The 9788-nt window shown below is 38.2% G+C and overlaps 1 pseudogene; it reads left to right on the forward strand.

The window, feature by feature from the left end:
- The first annotated feature begins 2356 nt into the window (after positions 1–2356).
- On the forward strand, positions 2357–8268 carry LOC107701348 (cyclic nucleotide-gated olfactory channel-like; annotated as a pseudogene).
- Positions 8269–9788: the final 1520 nt, after the last annotated feature.

A 9788-nucleotide genomic window follows, 5' to 3' on the forward strand; every position in this document is an offset into this window, starting at 1 on the left:
GTGTCATTTGGTCCTCACAATGTAGCATAAACAAGTACAGACACATACACACGGGAGATATAGCAAGTGTAACAGGGTTAAAAAGAACATTTAATTTAAACAGTTTTAATGTGAATTCCATAAAATAAGGCATTTTGTTGTATTAATTTGTGTTCGAAGTCTTCCCTCCTGTGGCCGATAATGGTACTGTAAATGTAGTATTTTGTCCCTCTTCTCTTTCTGTACCGCAGCAGATTTGAGTGTCACTGCTGCGGTTTTTCCATGTATATCTGCAGTATTGTCTTCAGCCAATGTGATTTATTCTACTCTTTTCCCAAAAAGATAAACCAAAGCTGAAGAAACCCTGTGTGTGACTGTGTTCTTCCCCATCCGTTACATCTGCACACTAAACACCGGCTGTTTGTCCTCCAGACAGAAGAGTTTGAGTTTCTCACTGTGTAAACTGCAGATCTCCTCAGATCCTGATGAGCGCCTCTCGTTTCGCTCCTTTATCAGTGAATCACACAAGTTTTTTAACGCTAGAATACTCAGAGGTTCTTGTTTTGAGGATCTTCTTCTGCAGACAGGACACTCCTGAGTATCCCTGGTCTTCCAGAACTGTTGAAGACACTCTTTACAGAAACTGTGACTGCAGGACAGAATAACAGGATCCTTGACGATTTCACAGCACACGGGACAAGAAAGCTCTTCCACAGACTTGGAATCCATTTCCTTTTCTTCTGCAACGATCTACAATTTACTTTCACTTTCTGAATTTTGGTTTAAAAAAAAGTAAATAATTACAATTACAATCAAAATCTATTCTGTTCAATACACTTCTCAAAAATCCTCAGTTATAGTGTCCTCCTCTGATCTCCACATCATTGACTATTTTTAGCTTTCAGTATTATATGTAAGGGAGAAATCATAAGACTAGTCACTTCTTGGTAGGGTAAAGGTTGTGAGAGGGTGGAGTTTCTGATGGGCTGTTGGAGCTTCTGAATACAGACTGAGTGTCTGAATGTATAGTTTATTTAACTCTATTTGTGCTTCCATCTCCTGGACTCAATGAACTGAAAAAAGGATGTTAAGAAAGTAAAGAAACAATATACTGTAGAAAATAAAATATCTCGGTCATTGTAAGAGAATTAAATCCTATATAATAATGTTAATAAAATATGTATTAATGTGGAGTGAGATTGTGAATGTTTCTTTTTATTATGCCGGTAAAGGGAAATACCCTGTCAATATACCCTGTCAGTAGCAGTGCAATAATTAAATAACTACAACAACAAACACTAAAAAAATAATTCAGTGGAAATGTTACCACAACTTAAATAATCATGGTAGCAAGTTTAAAGCGTCAGCAGTCTGCAACCTTCTCTCAATGCAACCACTGTTTATGACATATTTCTTTGTAGTTTGTTTTAGCTTAAAGTTTTTAAATTTTGCTTCAGTCATATCAGATGTGAACAGACATTATTGTCGATTCAATTTGTAAATCAATCCATTCAATTCTGTCATTTTGACTCTTGTGTGCAGAACTGATTCAAATGCAACACTGGCTTTTAAAAACAACAACAACAACAGAAACATGGTATTATCATTGTACTTTTGAGGCCTTTTTGTTAATGTAATCATAATTGAACTAAATGTCTTAATTTTCTTTAAAAAAGTTGTGTATTTATTATTTGATGCAGCAGTTTCTTTTCACTTTAGTTTGATGTAGGGACTATTTGACAAGTCATGTAAGATCTGTCATTTTGATCATGCAGTACTTTTTAGACAGTTGATGCAGAAGTCCTGCAGGGCCATTTTAAACATACTGCGCACGGGAACTGCTGTAAAGTACTGTATGTAAGTTTTTGTTGTGTTCATCCACATATGAAGATTTATTTAACGTTATATTAAACTATTTAGTGTGCCTGACTTATAGCAGGGGTCACAATCCTGGAGGGTCGGTGTCCTGCAGAGTTTAGCTCCAGCCCTAACTAAACACACCTGAACCAGATAATCAAGGTCTTACTAAATATACTTGAAACTTCCAGGCAGGCGTGTTGAGGCAAGTTGGAGCTAAACTCTGCAGGACACCGGCCCTCCAGGATCAAGTTTGGTGACCCCTGTTTTATATTAATAACATGGGCGATGTAACTGTGCAGATGAGGGCATTTAGTGAACTTAATGTGAGGAGCTGTCAGCTATCTGTATTATCACTGAAGTTAAACCATAGTGAATGTTTTATAATATTTATCAGTTTTAAAGAACCGATAATACTAAATGTTTATTTCTAAAGAAGCAAATGAGCTACACTGCTGCTTTAGTTTGTTATCAGTTGATTTCAATATCATTTTATCACTGAAAATGAAAGAGAGGCTAGATGCATTTCAATTGACTGATGCGCTTTTCATGTCTGTTTGAGTTCTTTGACCAGACCGAGACCGGCACAAGCTACCCCAACATGTTTCGCATTTGGTGCTCTATATCCTAGTTATCATTTACTTGAACACCTGCATCTACTTTGCCATCTCCAAGTCTCTGGGATTTGGATCCGACCAGTGGGTCTACCCAAACATATCTGATCCTGAGTTTGGGACACTCACTCGAGGATACGTCTACTGCCTCTACTGGTCAACCCTCACCTTGACGACCATTGGGGAAGTGCCAGCTCCAGTGCGGGATGAGGAGTATCTTTTTGTTGTTTTTGATTTCCTTGTTGGTGTTCTAATTTTTGCCACTATTGTTGGTAACGTAGGAGCCATGATATCAAACATGAATGCCACATGGGCTGAGTTCCAGGCTCACATCGATGCCATCAAACACTACATGCAGTTCAGAAAGGTCAGCAATGAGCTCGAAGCCAGAGTCATCAAATGGTTAGACAACTTGTGGACTAACAAGAAAGCAATTGATGAGCAGGATGTCCTAAAGAATCTGCCCAACAAACTGCGGGCTGAGATCGCTATCAATGTGCACCTGGATACACTGAAGAAGGTCCGAATCTTCCAGGACTGTGAAGCTGGGCTTTTGGTTGAACTGGTGCTCAAGCTGCTGCCACAGGTCTTCAGTCCCGGAGTCTACATCTTGTGGCCGATGATGGGGTGACCCAGTTTGCACACCTGACGGCCGGCAGCTGCTTTGGCGAGATTAGCATCCTCAACATCAAAGGCAGCAAAATGGGCAACCGACGCACAGCTAACGTCCGTAGCATTGGCTATTCTGACCTCTTCTGTTTGTCAAAGGATGACCTGATGGAGACTGTAATGGAGTATCCGGATGCTAAGAAAGCTCTGGAAGAGAGGGGAAGACAGATCCTTCTGAAGGAGGGCCTGCTGGAGGAGATGGACGCAGGTGGAATTGGAGAAGAACAGGTTGAGGAGAAAGTGGAGAGGTTAGAAGCTTCTCTTGAAATACTACAGACTCGGTTTGCTCGGTGATGTACATCATCAAAGAGGGTCGCCTTGCTGTTGTGGCCAATGATGGGGTGACCCAGTTTGCACACCTGACAGCCGGCAGCTGCTTTGGCGAGATTAGCATCCTCAACATCAAAGGCAGCAAAATGGCTGGAGGAGATGGACGGAGGTGGAATTGGAGAAGAACAGGTTGAGGAGAAAGTGGAGAGGTTAGAAGCTTCTCTTGAAATACTACAGACTCGGTTTGCTCGGTTACTGGCTGAGTACACAGCTACTCAACAGCGCCTGAAGCAGAGTCTTACAGCACTGGAGTGTAGGACACGGCACTCTGGCAGCGGATTCCTCTCAGATGGAAATGAAAGCACTGTTGATGGTGACGGTACACACAGTGAGGTCAACATCCAGCTCTGAGCACTTGTCTCTAAGACAGAACCTTATACAGTAGTCTTAATGATCATTCAATAGCACTAATATATGACACTTTACAACAATGATAGAAGTCAAAAGTTACACAAAATTTGTTCATCTGCATGTGGGATTGTTTCATTTTTATTTATTCAGTAAATGTCATGGAACAGACCTCAATTGAGCGTCTTACAAAACATATAATAACAAGGTTTTGCCCACCACTTAAAGGTGTACTTTTTTAGCTTTTTGTGTGACGCTTTACTGATTCAAAATGATTTACATATAAAAAATGAACAGCACTTTTGGAAATATACCATTAATTTGTGTGATGAGACTCCAGACATATCAGTCTTCAAGAAACAAACAAACAAACAAAAACTTCTAGACTTCTACAACTGTTTTATTCTACATGTATGAAGAGGTACCAATCGTCTTTCATTAGTACAGTATGTCGCTTTATGTAGGACTGCCAGATTTAAAAATTATTTTATACCAGCTGCCATCGGTCTTTTAAATTCCAAATAATTGTATGTGTATTGTTAATGGAAGTCTTTGTTTTTGTATGTGTGTTGTGGTGGTGGGTGTTTGTTTTATTGATTGTATGGTTTACTTACTGCTGGCTGCGAAACAAATTGCCCTCTGGGGATAATAAAGTTGACCTTGACCTTGACCAGTGTAAGAATCTATAGTCTGCCCTGACCCAGATTCCACTCCACAATATATGTTTGATCATGCTCATTTCCCAAAATGGCTTAATTATTATAGAAAAGAAGAAAGTCAGCTGTTATGTTGTTTTAGATCATTTGGGAAGATCACATCCTGAGCAAATGGTGACTAATTGTAGAATGGGAGCGGGAGTGGGACACCGAGAACCACCTCAGACAAAGGGGTGTCAGAACTTAATTAACATACATAACATACATCATTTTTTCTTACATTGGCAAGCCAGCCAGGAGGGATTTCCAAAAAAAAAAAAAAAGTGGGGAAAGGTAAGAAAAGCGGTTTCTTTCTTATATGCTGTTTTTGTCAGGGAACCCCCTCATTTAAAAAAATCTAGAAAAGAAATTGCAAGGACAGAAGAGAATTTGGTTTAGTCAGTATTAGCAGGAGGATTTCTTAAGCCTATTCTGTACAAATTCTGTTTAAGATTATAACGAAACTGAATCAGCCCAACGCAGTGTGGTATCAGAGTTGTATTGGAATTGTTGTTTCTAAAGTAACTGAAGCAAAGTGCTTAAGTCAAAGTTTCTAAAGTAACTGAAACTTGTTCTTGGTCTGTTATAATTCTGTTAAGATTCTAAAGTAACTGAATCAACCCGACATAGTGTGGTGGCAGAGTTGAATTAGACCTATTGTTTCTAAAGTAACTGAAACAGATTTGTAAGTTTCTAACGTAATTGAAACAGACTGTGAAGTTGTGATAATTCTGATGAAATTCTAAAGTAACTGAATTGACCCGAAGCAGTGTGGTCACAGAATTATTTCATAACTGCTGTGTTTATAGTGTAGTGAGTCCGCCGCACCGTGACTCTGTTAATTAGAGATGGGCAGTATTGTAAATTTTTGAGTACAGTTGCTGTCACGATTCTGTGAATGTAAGCTGTGACGTTGAATCTCTAGCACCACAAAAAAAGCCATATTGTCCTGATTTGTGAATGTAAATTTGCAGTCTGAATTTGATGAGATAAAAACACTGCACACATCCTGTCCTAACAAAAACAATCAAATGTATTCTGATTCACAAATGAATAATTTAAGTAGCTTCTTTTAATGATTCAGTTTGACCAATCTTTCACTGAATTAACTCATTATTGTGTTTGTGGGGCTTTACATTAAGTGCAAATAGCGCACTTGTTGGCAAGCGCTATTTACATTAGCTCCACCCACCAATGTCTGGTTAAAACAAGATTTAAAAAAGACACATTTCATTCATTTGACGCGATCGACCCGACTTCGAATCCGCATTTTGCCGAGCTATATATTACTTACACTCTATGGGTCTCATTCATGAAACACGATCAGAATGACTTTTTGTGTTAATCGTTCATAAAGTCATTGTGACGTAAACTTTCGAATTCATGTAAATGTTCGTATTTTCTGTACACCTGCTCCTTACCATGTGTTCATGGTGTATAAAACGTTCTGTGTTCTTTTTGGCAAACTGATGACACTGAATTTTGATGCACTGCCATCATAATATTTTATAAGTTCGTTTGCGCTGTCTTTTTTTTTTTTGCAGCTGAGAGTTGAAAACTGTTCAACTTTGGGTAAAACGCAGCGCTCGACAGACACTGTCACTTTTTACTCAGCCGTCCAATCATTGGAGGAGGGGCGGGACAAATGCTAAACCGATCAAAAATCCTACTAGTACAACGACTGAACAACAATGGAGACGTTATTACTGGTTATAATGCATTATAAAATACTGCATTTTATATTCAGTAATATTCTTCAAAATGTGATACTAGTAAAATGTTACTGCCATGGATATTCCACATCCAACCAAAATCGTCAGCTGGAAAAACGCTGTACCACCAAAGCTTTCTCAAGCATCATCAGCTGGCCGTTTTCAGAAGAGCGCCTGGCATTTTTCAGCTGGCTTAAAACGCTTTGGTGGACACATTGATTGAATATTTATTGTTAGGCATATGCAGGGCCGGCTCTAGCTATAGGCAGAGCAGGCGATTGCCTAGGGCCTCTGGCTTTGAGCAGGGCCCTCCATAACCGTAGCATCCCCTATATGCTAGTCCACCAGTCAAGACGGGCAGCAAATTCTAGCCTCATTTGTTCATTGGATATAGTTGAATTGTCACTCAGCTGCAATTAAACCATTTACTATTACTATATTATTAGCTACTATTACTCCACTAGATCTGAAATATATATTGTGCATTTTTATCCCCTGGAACACAAACATGATGATCTAAAACATGATGCATTACTGTGTCTGTAATAATTAAATTAATAATTTTGGAGACGGTGGCTGTACGTTTTTATTATTATTATTATTATTTGTTTTACATTAAAAAGTTTTTGTTTACAGTCTTCCTTTAACGTACATTAATATAAGACAATACTGCAAAAACAGTACTGTCAAGGTGTTATATTCCTGTTATATATTTATTGTCCAACATTCCTAATTTTTCTGTCATTAATTTAATTTCATATGTTGGTATTAATTCAGTGTTTATAATGCTAATACTTGAACTTAAAATAATTTTAACCGAAACTGACATGGTTTCTAGAGAGCAAAGGTTTTGTGAAAAAAGGGAAGACTTAAACACAAAGTCTGTAAAATAAACTGTTAAAAGGATTTAATGATCACTTGATGGTACGTTATTGTTGTCATTATTCAGGTTGTGAATTTCAGTTTTAATGTAGGGTTTTTTAAACAAAGCAGCTGATATTTGCCATAGCGACAGCTAGAAGCTAGTGGACTGCAGAATGGAGGAAAAGTACGGCTGCTGCAATGGAACGTTCTATTGATTTCACTTCTTGTCAGTATAAGTTCTTTGTGCAATTATTAATATACTGTAATTTAGTGTAGGGTTGTGGGATTGCAAAAGCAGTGAAGGATACATCCATGCTACCTTAAAAAATCGATCAGATGAAGGTGTCTCAGTAGACTGGATGTGACACGATCACTGGACTCTCACTGGACCTCTGTGTGCTGTCTGTGGAGGCAGCGTACTTCTGCTTGATGCAGCCTAACATCTTCCTCTAAACGCACTTAAAAATAAAGGTTCCAAAACGTTTGTGAAGAACATTTTTCCACTATAAAGATCCTTCTGTGCAATGGAAAGGTTTCATGGACCTGAAAGGTTCTTTATGGAACCATCAATGCCAACAAAGAACCTTTATTTTTAAGAGTGCACTACATGAGCCTGTCCACCAGCGGGAGTTTATAACACACACAGAGAGCCTTTTCCTGAGGTTCTGGAGCCAACTCTGCTCAGAGTTCAACTCCTGTAATTAAGCAATTATAATCATCTACCCTAGACATTCAGCTTTACTGGAACATTACAGGCAGGTGTGTTGGAGCCGGGCTTTTGATCTGATTCTGTTTGGATTCTCTACTCAGCTGTCACTCCCCTACGCTACAATCACATTCATATTTGAGTGTAACACCAATCACAATCAAATCCAAAAATCAATCAAGATCCAGTTAACAACGGATGAATAGAACCAAGACCTGCCCTGCATTTTTTCTTTTTTGATAATACAATACAAAACAATAAGAAATCAGAAATTTCACAGAAATTTTAAAAATGTTTAGAGTAGCTTGAACGACAGTTTGAGTTTATTTTTTATTGATGCATGAGAACCCTTTTCCTTTGATTACAGTGTTGTTATTGAACCATGAAATGCAAAATAATGAAAACAACAAATTATTGTACCTTAATTTTAAGCAGAATGAGATTTAACTGTGATTTATTAACTCGTCATTGTCTTTAGGTCACGTCCCAAAACCATTCAAGCTGGCATTTATTAAGCCTCTTATTAAGAAACCACAACTAGATCCTAGTGAACTGGCAAATTACAGATCCATCTCAAATCTTCCTTTTATGTCTAAAATTTTAGAAAAAGTTGTGTCTGCTCAACTGTGCTCCTTCCTGCAAAAAAATTATCTCTATGAAGAATTTCAGTCAGATTTCAGGCCCCACCATAGCACAGAAACTGCACTTGTTAAAATTACAAATGACTTGCTTCTTGCGTCAGACCAAGGCTGTATCTCATTGCTAGTTTTACTTGATCTTAGTGCTGCGTTTGATACTATAGATCATGATATACTCATAGATCGATTACAAAACTATACAGGTATTCAAGGGCAGGCTTTAAGATGGTTTAGATCCTACCTGTCCAGCAATAAGTTTGATTGCATCATATAATTGCTGTTAATAGTGTTCATCATCTGTTTGATTACGTCTTTAATTGATTTTTCCGTACATTTCTGCCATATGTACATTAACTGACAGTCACCACTGATAAACTACCACTAAATATTGTAGAAACTTAATTTGCTGTAAAAGTTGCTTTGCAACGATTTGTATCGTGAAAAGCACTATACACATAAACTTGAATTTAATTTAATTGAATGTTCTGTTGTTACAATCAGTTTAACTGGTAAGATCCTCAGAGGGGAAGTTGTGCAGTTATTATATAAGAATGGAAAGACAGTCTCTGTGAAGGTTGTTGTGAATGAGCAGAGACAGATGTTAGTTAGAGGATCAGAGAAGGACACCTTTCCTCTGTCACAGTCCAGCTGAACTCTCACACGCTGCAGCTTCTCTTTAACTGTAACGTAAGTCGAGGGTTGATCTGGAGATTTTGAGCTGTATTTGCGGTTCATGTACTTCACACGCCAGACATTAGACTTAAAGAAAACATCTCCCTTCCTTTGGTTTGATGCTGTGGTTATTCCAACACTCCAAAGTGTATTGTCTCCAACCCCCACATCCCAGCAGTGTGTTCCTGAGTTAAAGCCCTCAGAACCCAGAACACATCCATACCTGTCAAACCTCTCTGGATTATCAGGAAGATTTTGACATAAATGACTGAACGACACACTGGTCAAATCAGTAGAGAGTGAGAGGAAATAACCTGCTGTGTTTGGATCTAGAGTCAACGGAGCTGCAAAGAGAATTTAATCAGATTAGAGGATGAAATATGATGGTATTAGAAATGTAAACCTATTTACATAAACAAACACCACGAGAAATATACTGTGTTTTGTAGTCATTATGAGTTTGCAGTATGATCCAATGATCTTATGAAATACAGTTCAGATTCACTTGAACTCCACAGAATTTCAAGTGATTATTACATTTATTTATTTATTTTTATCATGCATGTTAATCAGTCTGTCTTTGTTTATATCTGCAGTATTTAATCGTTTGTACTGCTGTCAGATTTTCTAGAGACTCACTGTGTTGGAGAGTTTCCTGCATCTTCTTCCAGACTCTGAACCGCAGGTCACTCAAGTAATGTGAC

The sequence above is a fragment of the Sinocyclocheilus anshuiensis genome, unplaced genomic scaffold (genome assembly GCF_001515605.1).
Source record: "Sinocyclocheilus anshuiensis isolate Anshui unplaced genomic scaffold, SAMN03320099.WGS_v1.1 scaffold2300, whole genome shotgun sequence".
NCBI classification, from domain to species: domain Eukaryota; kingdom Metazoa; phylum Chordata; class Actinopteri; order Cypriniformes; family Cyprinidae; genus Sinocyclocheilus; species Sinocyclocheilus anshuiensis.